This window comes from Palaemon carinicauda, chromosome 19, assembly GCF_036898095.1.
Source record: "Palaemon carinicauda isolate YSFRI2023 chromosome 19, ASM3689809v2, whole genome shotgun sequence".
NCBI classification, from domain to species: domain Eukaryota; kingdom Metazoa; phylum Arthropoda; class Malacostraca; order Decapoda; family Palaemonidae; genus Palaemon; species Palaemon carinicauda.
This window is the reverse complement of record NC_090743.1, coordinates 66,850,900-66,866,079: the sequence shown is the minus strand read 5'-3', so window position 1 is coordinate 66,866,079 and position 15,180 is coordinate 66,850,900.

Sequence of the window (15,180 nt, the reverse complement as noted above, 5' to 3'; positions counted from 1 at the left end):
TACTCTGTTTTTCTAAAATTATCTGCCAATATCCTTTAGAGAGGTCAATTTTCGTAAAATACCTGCTCTTACTTACGCGAGTCATAATTAAGTTCTGATCTGGCATGGGTTCCGAATCGAATACCGTAAGCTTGTTGATCTTCCTAAAATCTAAGCACATCCGATTACTGCCATCTTTTTTCTTCACCACTATCAAAGGTGTAGCATAAGGAGAATTTGAACACCCAATAACTCCTAATTTGAGCATTCTTTCAATCTCCTTATCCATATCTTGTTGCAGAGCATAAGGTACAGGATAGGGTCTACTCCTTACAGGACCCTTGCTAGACAGGTTTATCACATGTTCGATCACATTAGTTCTACCTGGTACATCAGTAAACACAGTCTTGTATTCTCGTAATATTCTAGCTACCTCCTCCTTTTTATCTTCAGATAATTCCTGATTAATTTTAACATTAGACACATCTTCACTCTGAATATCACTTGGCACAACTGTTACCTCATATTCATCACTATCCTCACTAATCACTTCCACACATGCAAGATCATCAGTCTCCTGATCATCTGTGAAAAGTACAGATCCAGATTTGAGATCCTCACTGCCCTCTGCCTCAACAGACTTACCCTTCACGTTATTGCCTTCGCTTATCCTATCATAGTATAACTTAAGCATGTTAATGTGGTATTTGCTCTCAACTCCATTAATATTAAGAACAAAATTATACCTATTAACTTTCTTTACCACTTCAAATGGACCTTGCCACTGCACTAGAAGCTTATTGGTACTTGTGGCCAACAGTAACAAGACCTTGTCCCCTTCATTTATGTCCCTTTTACAAGCATTTTTATCATAGTAACACTGATACTTATCTCTAGCCCTCTCTAGCTCTTCTTGAGCCAGCCTACATGTATCCCGTAACCTTTCTCTCATGTCTACTACATACTCATACGTGGTCCTCGTGCTATCCTCAATTGTATTATCTTCATTTTCCCACAGCTCCTTCAATAAACTAAGTGGTCCCCTCACAGTATGACCATATACTAACTCAAACGGAGAGAATTTGGTACTAGACTGCGGAACTTCACGATATGCAAATAATAAAAGATCAATGTACCTAGGCCACATCTTTGGTTGTTCTGTACACATACGTCTGAGCATTTTCTTTAACACTCCATTAAACTTTTCTACTAAACCATTGCACATAGCATGATATGGGGTAGTAGTAATACTCTTAATAGATAATAAACGATTAAATTCACGCATTACTTCAGAGGTGACTGTGTTCCCCTGTCAGATAACACCTCCTTTGGAATTCCAACTCGACTGAATACCGACAGCAAAGCCTCAGCTATAATAACTGAATCTATATTCTTCAAAGCTACTGCCTCAGGATAACGTGTAACATAGTCAACAATGGTGAAAATATATCTTGATCCGTCGCTGGCACGGGGTTCAATCGGACCCACTATGTCCACCACAACACGCTGGAAGGGTTCTTGAATCAGGGGCATTCTTCCCAACTTCACCTTTTTAACTCTTCCCTTGTCAACTGTGCGTTGACAAGTGTCACACGACCTGCAAAATCTTGTTATCTGCACCAACATACCTGGCCAATAAAAATTACTTTGTATACGTGCTGTGGTTTTCTGTATTCCTAAATGTCCACTCATTAAGGAATCGTGAGCCAATTCTATTACTGCATGACGAAATTTATCAGGAACAACTAACTGATCATTAATAATGCCTTCATTTTGCACTCTACAATATAATATACCTTTCTTAATTACGAAGCAATGAGATTTATTTTCATTCTTCACAAAGACCCTATTTGACTTCGCATGCCCAAAAACCATTTTTTAGCGTCCCATCTTCAGCCTGTAATTTCCCTATATTCTCTTTCTGCATTAAATTTATAACTTCTTTGACCTTAAGCTTTGACGGTCCCTTTAACTTTTTCTCTTGCATTTGAGTCTGCATTTCATGTTCCTTCAAAAATACAACCATATCTTTGTCACAAGCATTTAAAAATTGTTCTATTAATATTAAATCAAACAAGTCATCAAATGTTTCTTCACAATCTGCTAATTCCACCCACCTCCTAAGGTTATTTTTCAATCTATTTCCAAATTGCTGAGCGGTCTCGTTCTTAAAGAATTTACAGTTTCGAAATCTCAATCTATATCCTTCCGAAGTACACTGAAAACAACGTGATAATGCCTCTTTAACACAATCAAAATCTTTAGCTTCAACAGGTGAAAGGTGCTGGTAAGTTTCCAAAACTTTCCCTTTTAATAATGATGCTAAACTAACAGCCCAAATGTCTTTGTTCCAGCCAGTACTAACGGCTAAACGCTCAAATCTTGAAATATAGGCGTCAATACTATCTGTTATATCATTAAAATTAGGCAGTTTAGGTAGCGAGGGTTTACACAAACTAGAATCTTTTTCATTTCCCTGCATCTGTAACTTTAATCGTTCGATTCCTAATTGCTGCTTTCGCATTTCCCTTTCTACTGCCCTTTTTTCTCTCTCCCTTGCCCTTTCTTCTCTCTCCATTTCCCTTGCCCTTTCTAGTGCCCGTTCTTGAATAAGTCTTTCGTTTTCAACGAAATCCCTTAAATTATCACCTTCGTAACCCATTTCCTTCCCCAAACTAATAATTTCTTTTAAAGTACTCATATCTAAAAGCTTCACAGACCTTATCTGCAATACACCACACAGTCTTGTAAATGAATGAACGGTCCCTATTCGGGCGCTAAATTGTCACGTGAATTTTATAGTCAAAGCCTGTTATGGCTTAATTCACTAGGGTGAAGTAGACCGTTCCCTTTTAACAAGGATCACATACAAGATAAATGGTAAAGAGCAGAAAGGAAACTATTTTCTTTATAACATAGTATTTATTACAAAAAAACCTTAAACCTAAACAATACCAAACTAATACGCAAATACATATAAAACACACAGCAACGTATAACATAATTAAATTTGACCAAGGCAAAATAGTCGGTACACTACTTTCGGTCAACACCTTAAAGAAACCCACGGAGAGATAAAGCACACGTAACAAAAGATATCACTACCCAAGACGTATTTCGATAAATGCTGTACGCTCCTTGGGATACTTTCAGTGTATGTAAGGGCTACTGAACCACGTCCTTATACAGCCCCAATACTCCTCAAAGCAGAGCACCTCTTTGCTTGCCGACGAGCTTCACACTCCCGTAGTCAAAATCTCGGCTATGTTATCGCTTTGTTAACAAGCCGCAGCGAGAGTCAAATGAGTGAGCAGCACTTTAAATACCTAACAGGCAAATGTCCTAATACATGTCATTATATTACATGACACTCAGTTATCACCTAACTAATTGCTCACACACTGGTTATGAGCGGAGTAATCATCTCCCTCTTGCCTTTCCCCTTCACTTCTGTCTTATTGTTTGATGATGCCGCCTTCCAACACTAACTCTATTATCAATGGCACATCACTAAAATTACCATCCTTTGCCGGCGGAGAAGCGTACACCTGGTTACAGCGTTATGAAGTCCTGTTTTGTACCAAGGGAGTAACTCAATCAGACACCAGAGCAGATTACGTTCTTGCGGTTATCCCCAAGGACAAATTTCCAGATATATGCAATTGGCTGTGAGCATAGCAAAACTTTCTCAGCTATCTCAACAACCTTTGGGGGGACTAAAAGACTTCACTCGCCCTCAAAAATATGACCAGTATCACTCAAAGGCGCCCACCACCAACATATACCACCTCTATCTTACGCTCTAACCAACGACCTCTCCAGCAACTTACTGATGCTCATCGGCTGCAATTATGCTATTACTGCTCTCTGAATTTGTGGCTGCTGCAGAGAAATGTGTGACTGGTTGTCAGCGGCCGAAAAATGTGCACGTACGCCATCCGTTGCGGCAGTGGCCTACCCTATCACTAATCTTTTCTTTATACATGACGCAGGTATGGGTGTGCAATTTTTGGTAGACACGGATGTTTGCCATTCTCTTCGGCCAAGGCCACTCTCCAGGATACGACGTAGTCTAAGTGTGCCGAAATCTGCCTGATAGCTACCAACAGAGCTGTGATACCCACCCACGGATATGAAACTCACATATTGTCGTTTGGAAGCACCAAATACAGTAAACCCCCGCCATACGACATCAATCCGTTCTGGAGTTGGTATCATACGGTGAAAATGTCGTATGGCAGGTAATAGAATAGCTAATGCGTGCAAAACCCCAGGTAAAAACATTGAAAATTAGTACGTAACAAAACAGTATAGTAAGCACTGTACTACAGTATACTTATATATAATATACATGTACTGTACAGTATATAATTAAATAACATTACAGGTATGAATAAAAATTATATACTGTATTGTTCTGTGAAGGAAAAATTAAATTTTATTTTCCTTTGGAGTGACGTGACTTGAGCTGGTAGGGGGTGGAGGCAGAGGGGGAAGGAGACAGTAGATTTAAAAACGTATCAATGCTAATTATGTTATGTACACTTAATAATAAATTTATTCTTACTATTAAACACTTAAAATTAGAAATGCTTTTTTTTATTATTTTTGTCTTTTGAAATTTTTTTTAGGATTTTTTTTAGAACTTAAAAAATTACTCTTTTTTTAGCTATTTTGATAGAATCACTTATATCATCTTTGCTTTCGGACACTTCTCTTTTGGAGAAATATCTACCCAAAGAAGCCTGTTTCTGACGATTCCTCAACATATTTCTAAAATGACTCATACACTTGTCATACACTCTCCATAAGACGACCTGTGTGAAGTTTTTCTGGGTGTTATTTTTCAATGAAAATCACAAGGTTTTCATACCAACCGATAGCTTCCCTTATTTCTGCCGATGTCGTTTCTTCGTTTTCCCCCCTCGTCCTCACCGCCACTAGAGCTGTGCTCTTCTTGAATGATGGTCAACTGCATTCCCTCCAACTCCTTCAAGTCTTCAGTCGAAAGCTCCTCCCTGTGCTCCTCGATAAGGTTATGGACGTCAGCCTCATCGACAACAAACCCCATGGACCTCCCAATTGAAATTATTTCCTCAACATCACCCTCAGGGGCAAGATCATTAACAGCCTCGTCTTTGGTTGAAGAATCGAAACCTTCGAAGTCTTGTTCTGCCACAATAGCTGGCCACAGTTTCTTACTAGCGAGGATAACGATGCGCATGCCTTCTTCGTATTTCTTTATTATCTCCAACTTCGTTTCCATAGTAATCATCTTCTTACTTCTCCCTTTAGCATCACTAGCAATCTTGGGACCCGTGGCTAACGAATTAAAGTTAAAATTAAGCACTAAAGTGCACAAAAAATAAGATATCGCAAGCACTCACACGAAATCAAGTCTTTACGAAACGCACACGAGATTCTGAACTGAGCGCGCGTATAACAGAGAGAGAGAGAGAGGCATCATCTCTCTCAGGCATTGTGGGAGGGATTTCGGCCAATAGCGTATCGGCATCTTAGTGACGCCGTGACGCCGACCAATAGCAGACCAGCTTCTTAGTGATGTATGCAGTGACATATGAGCGTGGTGGTAGGCTAGTGACTCGCACAGTCGTACGCATAAAAACCGCCAAGTTTGAATTTTGGAATTCGATGCCGTAAGGTGGGGAAAAATGTCGTAACGAGGGGACGAAAAAACATCGTATTCCACACCGTAACGTGAAAAAAACGTAAGCTGGGGACGCCGTACCCTGGGGGTCTACTGTATATTGGAAAGTTTCTTATTGCTGAAGTCACATTTCCACCCCCTGGTAGATGTAGCTCACCAAAGGTTAGTCAATATGAATTCGTACTCCTCAACGCCTCTTCAACCACCCCTTGCGACCTTGCTTCCCACACCAGCAGAACCATGGATGCTTACGTCCACCTCTTCACATCCTACCTGAAAGTTTTCTGTCCAGAATTTTGTCAAACACCCACGATATTCATCACCATATCAAGACGACGTCAGAGTTCGCCAGATTCTGGCACCGGATCGTCGGTAGCAGCTAAACAAACGTTCACTAAAATGGAAGAAATGGTTGTTTGTCAAAAGGCCTCAAGCCCATGGACGTCATCCTTGCACATAGTCCTGAAGAAAGATGGCTTTCTACTTCCATTTGGGGATTACAGGTGCCTGAACATGCAGACAGAACCTGATCACTAGCCCATCCCAAACATCGCTGATGTGACCTCCTACTTGCACAAAGCAAAGGTTTTGTCCATGCTCAACTTCCTGATGGGGTATTATCAGGTACCTATGAACTCGGAAGACATTCCTAAGACCGCCATCACCACCCACTTTGGAACATACACCTTCAGTTACTCCTGTTTTGACCTAAATAGTACTGTTGCCACTTTTCCATGTCTCAAAGACAGCATCTTAGATTACCTCCCCTTCTGTGTATGCTACTTGGACGACATACATATGTACTCTTCCTCCAAAGAGGAACACCTCCGTCATCTCCAAATCATGCTCAACCGGCTACAAAAGAACAGTTTTGTCCTGTACGACTAGTACTTTTGGCGCCAATAAAGTATCGTTCTTGGGGCACCACATCACTCTTGAAGGAGTCCACCCCCTCCATGAGAAGGTAGCAGCCGTTCAGAACTTCCCCACGCCCTTGTCCATCAAAGCACTGCAAGAATTTTTGGGCACCATCGCCGCCACTCTTTCCCCCCTCTACGCCTCCCTCAAGAGCAAGTTAAAAGACCTGAAATGGGGTCCCTTTAAGAAGCGGCCTTCTGCAACGAAAAAAATCCCCTATCAACCACTGCTGCTCTCACTTTTCCTGTGCCCCATGCAACTTTCCCTCTCTCCAGCGATACCAGTGGCATCGCTATTGGGGCGGTCCTCCATTGGCCTATTTCAGTAGGAAACTGTCCAAGACTAAATCTGGCTACTCTACCTTCGACCACGAATTGCTGCGGTGCACTTGGCTGTCCATCACTTTCGCTACCTTTAGGAAGATAGTTCCTCTGTCATTCACACGAACCGCAAGCCTCTGGTGCATGCCTTCACTCAACAGTCCGATGCCTGGTCAGCCTATTGACGCGGACATCTCTCCGTTGAGGCTGAAGACAATTTAACCCTTCAGCACGTCCACGGAAATATAAATCCCATTGGTAATGCCCTATCAAGATGCACATTCCCCAACATTCACCTTGGATTGGATTACAACGCCTTGGCAGAAGCCCAACAAAAAGATCCAGGGTACCAAGCATGTAGGACTTCCTGCACATCCCTCCGTTCAGAGGACGTTCCTCTCTACGATTCAAAAGCCACCCTATTCTTTGACATTTTAGGGTAGGAGCCATGTACTGCACCTGTATCACACATGCTCGTACACTGTAACGGTATTTCTGTTTATTTTGAACATTATTGTTATCACTCTCAACTCGCCCTGATAATCTGTTTATTCCTGTATGTACTCAAATCATTGTGTTGGAATTTTTGTGCCATTCCTGCTTGGAACAGCTTACATTTATACTCATGCTGCATCAAAATAAAGTCAGTTGCAGTTATGCCATCTCTAGGTTATCACTTAACTGTTCGCTAGCACAATACCAAAATTAAGGAGTAAGTAACGATAAAAGATACCAAATTTAAGTCTCGATGGTAAAAGTACAGATGCAAAGTACTGATTTTAAGGCTCGTAGGAGGAAGAACATACGCTAAAGTACTAATTCTTAGGCTCAATGGAGAAAGTGCAGATGCATAGTAACAGTATGAAGGCTCAATGGTGGAAGTACAGATGCAGAGTACTAGTATTAGGGCTCAATGGAGGAAGTAAAGGTGCAAAGTACCAATTTAAGGGCTTGATGGAGGGAGTACACTTGCAAAGTACCAATATTAAAGCTTGATAAAAGAAGTATGGATGCAAAGTATCAATATTAAGGCTTGATGAAGGACGTATGGATACAAATTATCAGTTTTAAGGGAAAAAAAAACAGTTGCATGGGTCGATGGATGAAGTATGGATGCAAAGTACTAATCGTAAGCTTAGTAGAGGGTGTACGAATGCAGAAGTGACAATTTTAAGGATCAATGGAAGAAATACACATGGAAAAATATCAATGTTAAGGCTCAATGGAGGAAGTACGGATGAAAAAATATCAATGTTTTATGGCTTTATGTAGGAAGTACAGATGCAACAGTACCAATTTTAAAGTTCGATGAAGTAGGTACGGATGAAAAAGTGCCAGTTTTAAAGTTTTATGGAGGAAGTAGCAATACAAAAGTTACAATTTTAAGGATCAATGGAGTAAACACAGATCAAAAAGTACCAATTTTAAGTCTTAATGGAGGAAGTACAGATGCAAAATTACTAATTTTAAGGCCCAAAGGAGAAAGTATAGATGCTAACTCACAATTTTAGGGCTTGTTGGAGGAATTGCTGTTGCAAAAGAATTAATTTTAGGACTCACTGGAGGAGATTTCGGATGAAAAAGTACCAATTTTGATGTTTGATGGAAGTTTTAAGGCTCAATAGTAGAAGTACAGATGTTGAGTATCGATAATAAGGATCAATCGATGAAGTACGGATGCAAATTACCAATGTTTAAGCTTGATGAATGAAGAGCAGTTGCAGAGTGCCTGTTTTAAGGCTAAATGGATGTAGTATAGTTACTTAATACCAACATTAAGGCTCGATGGAGAAAGTACATAAGCAAAATACCAATTCTAAGGTTCAATGAAGGTAGTACAAATGCAAAGTATCAATTCTAAGGCTTGAAGGAGGTGGTACGGATGCAAATACAAATTTTAAGGTTTGATGAAGGAAAGAGCGATGCAAAGTACAAATTTTAAGGTTTGTAGTAAGAAGTACGGATGTAAAGTACTAATTGCAACGCTTGAAGAAGGAAGAATGAATGTAAAGTACTGATTTTAAGGTTGATGTATGAAGAATGCATGCAATGTACCCATCGCAAGTCTTGATGTAGGGCGTACGGATGCAAAGTACCAGTTCTAAGGCTCAATGGTGGAAGTATCTACGCAAAGTACCAATCTTAAGGCTCGATCGGGGAATCATGGATACAAAGTAGGGATTTTAAGGCTCAATGGAGGAGGAACTGATACAAAAATAACAATATTAAGGCTCAATTGAGGAAGTACAGAGGCAGAGTACCAGCATTAAGGCTTGATTGAGAAAGTAAGGATACAAAGTTCCTATTTTAACACTCAGTGGAGGAAATAGAGATGCAGGGTATCAATATCAAGGCTGGATGGAGGAAGAACCGATACAAATGTCCCAGTTTAAAGGTTTGAAGGAGGACGTACGGGTGCAAGGTATCAATTTTGAGATTCGATGAAGGAAGTACGTATGATAAAGTACCAGTTTTAAGGCTAGATGGAGTGAGTGCGAGTGCATAAGTACTAAATTCAAGGCTCGATAGGGGGAATACGGATAAAAAAGTACCAATTTTAAGGTTTGATGGAGGAAGTACAGATGAAAAGGGCCAGTTTTATGGTTCAAGTGTGGAAGTAGAGATACAGAGTACAGATATTAAGGCTCGATGGAGGGAATACGTATGAAAAGTATAATTTTTTAAATGAATAAATTCACTGAGGGTTGTACGGCAATGGAGAATGTGTATAGATAATATTTTGTCAAAATTCTTACAATTAGTAAAAGTAACTCAATTAACCAAAATCATTGATCCTAAGAAGAAAATGCAATATTTCTTCTATAATTTCATATTTTGATAATTATTACGTTTTAATATAAAACAAATTGTGAGCAATGGCATCTGTATAGATTCCTTGAGTCACAAGGCAAAGTATTACACGGTATTTACACCATTCGGATTTCAGCGCTAGCACAAACCTCAGAGAGAATACACGTTTGAGTTTGACCTCAGACATTCACTCGATTTTACGTCTGTTTTTTCTTGGTTTTGGCCAGAATTTCATCATGTCAAAGAGGAAAAGACAATTTCAACATCTCCCTAACATAAGAAGAAAACATGCTCTGATAAGAGTTGATAAGTGGGTGATATCGGTGATATTAGTGAAGGAGAGAAATGATGAAGGAGCGACCGTCTCGCCTAAAGAAGCAGGATATTGAGCAAAAGGGTCTCCATTTATGATTAAATTATGATAAATAAAATTTTTCTGGTCTATTAATATCCAAAAAGGAATCTAAAATTCCTAATAATCGTGATTTATTAATACTGTCTTTGTAAAAATACAAAGAAAAACTGAATGCCTGTACCTCAAAACTATACTCATTGACCTTCAAAAGTGGGTAATATCAACGATATTAGCGGAGTTAGTGAAGGAGAGAGAGAGTATTGTGGCTGAAAGAGCGACCGTCTCGATATTGATCAAAGAGATCTTCCTTTACGATAAATTATGATGAATAAAATTGTTTTGGTTTATTGATATCCAAGAAGGAACATAAAATTCATAATCATCATGATTTATTAATATTGTCTTTGTAAAAATAGAAAGAAAAACTTTGAACCCCACTATCTCAAAACTATACTTATTGACCTTCAAATTCTATCTTCTCCCTTAGTTTTGAAGATATAGTATTGCCATTTGATATATAACTTAAAAAGACATTATAAAACAATAAAATACAGCCTTTTTTTCTCTAATTTTCATATCATGTTTCTTAGTTTTCTTTCCCTGATTTATAGGATTTATTTTTTTACCATAATGAAAAAATTCATATATAGCAAAAATTATTTTTTAGAAAAAACTAATTTTTTTTTGGGGGGGGGATGTTTACATAAGGTCTATATAGGATAGTAATCCCAGTTATTAATATTAAGTATGAAAGGAGGAGATGGACATTGAAAATAATTCCTTTTTAAGATAAATCGCCATGTTGTCGCAAAACTTAAGTTCAGAAGCAAAAATCTTATGCAGTTTGATGTCCTAAGTAACATTATTAGGTGATATGAATGTCAAATACCTGTCTCTAAAAAAACAGCGTTAGCTGGCCAACCTCCTTAAGGCTCGACAGAGGAAGAACGGATGCAAAGCACCAATTTATGGTTTGATAAAGGAAGTACGGATCAAAAGTGCCAGTTTTAAGGCTCGATGGAAGGAGTTCAGTTGCAGAGTACCAATACTAAGGCTGGATGTAGGAACTTAGGATGCAAAGTACCAATTCTAAGGCTCAATGGGGGAAGTACGGATAATAAGTACCAATTTTAAGTCTCGAGGTGGAAAGTACGAATGCAAAATATCGATTTTAAGGATCGATGGAGGAAGAACCAATGCAAAAGAACCAGTATTAAGGCTCAATTGAGGGATTACAGATACAGAGTACCAATATTATGAATTGATGGAGGAAGAACTGTTGCAGAATTAACAATATTAAGGCTTGCTAGAGGAAATACAGATGCAAAATACCAATTTTAAGGCTTGATCAGGGAAGTGCAGATGTGAAGTATCAATTTTAAGGCTCAATGGACGAAGAACGGATGCAAAAGTATCCATTTTAAGACTAGATGAATCGAGTACAGATGTAAAGTTTTAGGGCCCAAATGAGGAAGAATTGAAGCAAACTACCAATTTTAATGCTCGATGGAGGAAGAGGGGATTTAAAAGTACCAATTTCAAGACTAAATGTAGAAAGAATGTATACAAAGTACTGATTTCAAAGCTCAATGGAGGAAGAAAGGGAGGCAAACCACCAATTTTAAGCTCGGTGGAGGAAGAACGGATGTAAAAGTATCAATTTTAAGACTGAATGGAGAAAGAATGGATGGAAAGTACTGATTTTGAGGCTCAATGGACTAAGAACGGATGCAAACTTCCAATTTTAATGCTTGATGGAAAAAGAACAGATGTAAAAGTACCAATTTCATGAATGCAAAGTACTGATTTGAATGCTCAATGGAAGGAAGAACGGATGCAAAGTACCAATGCTGAGGCTTAATGGAGGGTGAACTGACGTAAAAGTACCAATTTTAAGACTAGCTGAAGGAATTACAAATGCAAAGTACCAGTTTTACAGTTTGATGTAGGAAGAACGGATGCAAACTACCAATTTTAGTGCTCAATGGAGGAAGAATGGAAGTAAAAATACCAATTCTAACACAGAATGGCGGTAGAATGGATGCAAAGTACTGATTTCAAGGCTCAATGGAGGAAGAACAGATGCAAAGAGCCAATTTTAGGGCTCGATGGAGGAAGTAAAGATGTAAAGTGTCATTTTTAAGGCTCAATGGATGAAGTACAAATGCAGAGTACCATTACTGAGCCTTGATATAAACAATAATCTTCTAATACATATAGGCCCAATGTTCAACACAATGGCAAACAAAGTGGATAAGCAATACGCAAGCAGACCAGACATCATATTAAAAAAATGATAGAGCGCTCCTAAACATATCACCATGACCAATTACAGCATCTGATCATATTCCACTTACAATCAAAATCTCAACAAAACCTATAGTCAAAGAAAAGAATGACAGGAGCAACATTGAGAAAGCTAACTGCGAAATCATTAAAGATGCACTATTCTATATAATTTTGCTTCCTCTTGTTTTGTTAGTTTTCATAGTTTATATAGGAAATATATGTTTTAATGTTGTTACTATTCTTAAGATATTTCTTTTTTCCTTGTTTGCTTTCCTCACTGGGCTGTTTTCCCTGTCGAACATCTCAGAAACAATAGAAACAGTTGCTCTAATAAAGAAAATAACATACCACAAACACATCTCAGATAGCGACTACCTGAAACTACTCACCCAACAATTAAATTACCTAAAAACAAACACACATAGATAGATAAGGATGACATAGAACTTAATAAGACACATCCAAATTAAAACAATTGAAAAATCCAATAGATTAAACAGAGGAAACTGGAACAACACGATAATAAAACTGGGACAAACACAGAATGATCCCCCCAAAATTATGGGAAAAACTTCAAAGTGTACCGGGGGAACCAAAAATAGAAATACCATACTTAATCATCAGTAATAGTGATGAAATAGAAGATATGGAAGACCAAATTAAACTATTAACTTGAACATGGGTAAGTACATTGGAAATTAGACCAAGAAAAAGCAAATTTCGATAGGGACACAGAAACAGAAGTCCTCAACTTTCTACACGAAAATAGGGAAAGAATAAACCCGTATCAAAATCCAGATCTGCAAAGACTGGATGAAAACAATTACCTGACATCCAACATTAGAATACATGAGATACTGAAAGCAGTGAAATCATTTAAACACAAAGCACCAGATAAAAGCACCATAAATAACCTAATGGTATCAAAATTACATATGGTGGCATGGAGAAGACTCCAGCATATAATAAACCTTACACTCTCAATGGGATATTTCCCAATACCAAACAAAACAGGAATTCTCATACTCCCTCCCAAATCAGGAGAATACTCAAAGCAGCCAGCAAACAGAAGACCAATTACACTGCTGGAAGGGCCAGGAAAAGTGTTTGAAAAAATCATAAACACAAGATTAAGGAGATTCCTAGAAAGCAATACAGTGAACCCTCGCTACTTCGCGGTTCGACAATCGCGGATTCACCACTTCGCGGGGTTTTCCCATAACCCATATATATATACATATCGCGGATTTTCCGGAAAATTCGAAAATACCGCGAAATCTGAAGACAACCAAATACGATATTTTGTTACCTGTAATTCCATTAATACTGTAATTAGTAATATCTGCTCTTACTGATTGTTCATTGCATTACATATGATATATAATTCAGCACAGAAAGAAATAAAACACGAAAAGAGAATGTGATCATACGATAATTCAGTACGTAGTAAAATTAAATCGAACATGAAACGCAAATCAGATGCAGTCATACCATATTAGAATGGTGTGTACTGTAATGGATGTGCTTCTTTTCCATGAATCTTTTGTATGTATACGTACGTAGTACAGTACTGCATCCAATAATATTCTTTGTTGCAAAAATCACATTTCGAATACTGTAAGCGTACGAGAGAGAGAGAGAGAGAGAGAGAGAGAGAGAGAGAGAGAGAGAGAGAGAGAGAGAGAGAGAGAGGCGTAAAATAGCGTACGTAAATTTTTATTATTATTGTTATTATTATTATTGTCGTTGTTGTTAATAAAATTATTATTGTTATTATTATTAATCATTATTATTATTATTATTACTGTACAGTATTATTATCATTATTTATTATTGTTACGGTATTGTACTTAATCTACGTACGTTCAGTATGCGCGGGGGCATCTTCTATGAGTAACCAACGCACCATAGTACTGTAAGACGGGTTGTGATTGGTTCAAGCGCTGATAGATGACGAATCAAAACTCAAGTTTTGTTATCTAGCCTGTGATTGGTGTTTTGCCCGCATCTTCTACCCGCAGCATCAAAGTTCTCGTGGGGCTGGATCGTTCACTTTCTCTTTCCGCGTATTGCTGAGTAGACGTTCTTAAGTTTGTGAAGTTTAATCTGTGCTGTGTGCGACTGTTTTAAGTTGAACTTTTTGTTGAACTTTCTGTTACAATGCCTCCCAAGCGTTCTGCTTCTAGTAAGGCTGGTAGTGAGCCTAAACGCCACCGAAGGATGATGACGATAGCTGAGAAGGTTACGCTTCTCGACATGTTAAAAGATGGTAGAAGTTACGCGGCCGCCGGCCGCCATTTTGGCATCAACGAATCCACCGTTCGCTACATCAAGAAGGACGAGGCGAACATTAGAAAGACTGCTGCAATCACCTTTAGCAGATCAGCGAAGCGAGTCGTTACAACGCGTAATAAAACGATCGTACGCATGGAAGGTGCTTTAGCTGTGTGGATTGCCGACTGCCGGAAGAAGAACATAGCGTTGGATACGAACACCATCCAAACAAAGGCTTTGAGCTTATATGAGAATTTTGCTGCAAAGGAACCTAAAGACGACGACGGCAACCATGCTGAAGATGATGATGATGCAGATGATCCTCAACCAGGGACATCCACTGATTCCCAGCCTCAGAAACGTTTTTCCGCAAGCAAAGGATGGTTCGCGAAGTTTCAGAAACGCTTCGCCCTGAAAAGCGTTTCCCTGCATGGGGAGTCTGCTTCCGCTGACACTGCCGCTGCTGAAACTTACGTGAACCAGACTTTCAAGAACATTATCGCTGAAGGTGGATACAAGCCGGAACAAGTGTTTAATATGGATGAAACCGGCTTGTTTTGGAAGAG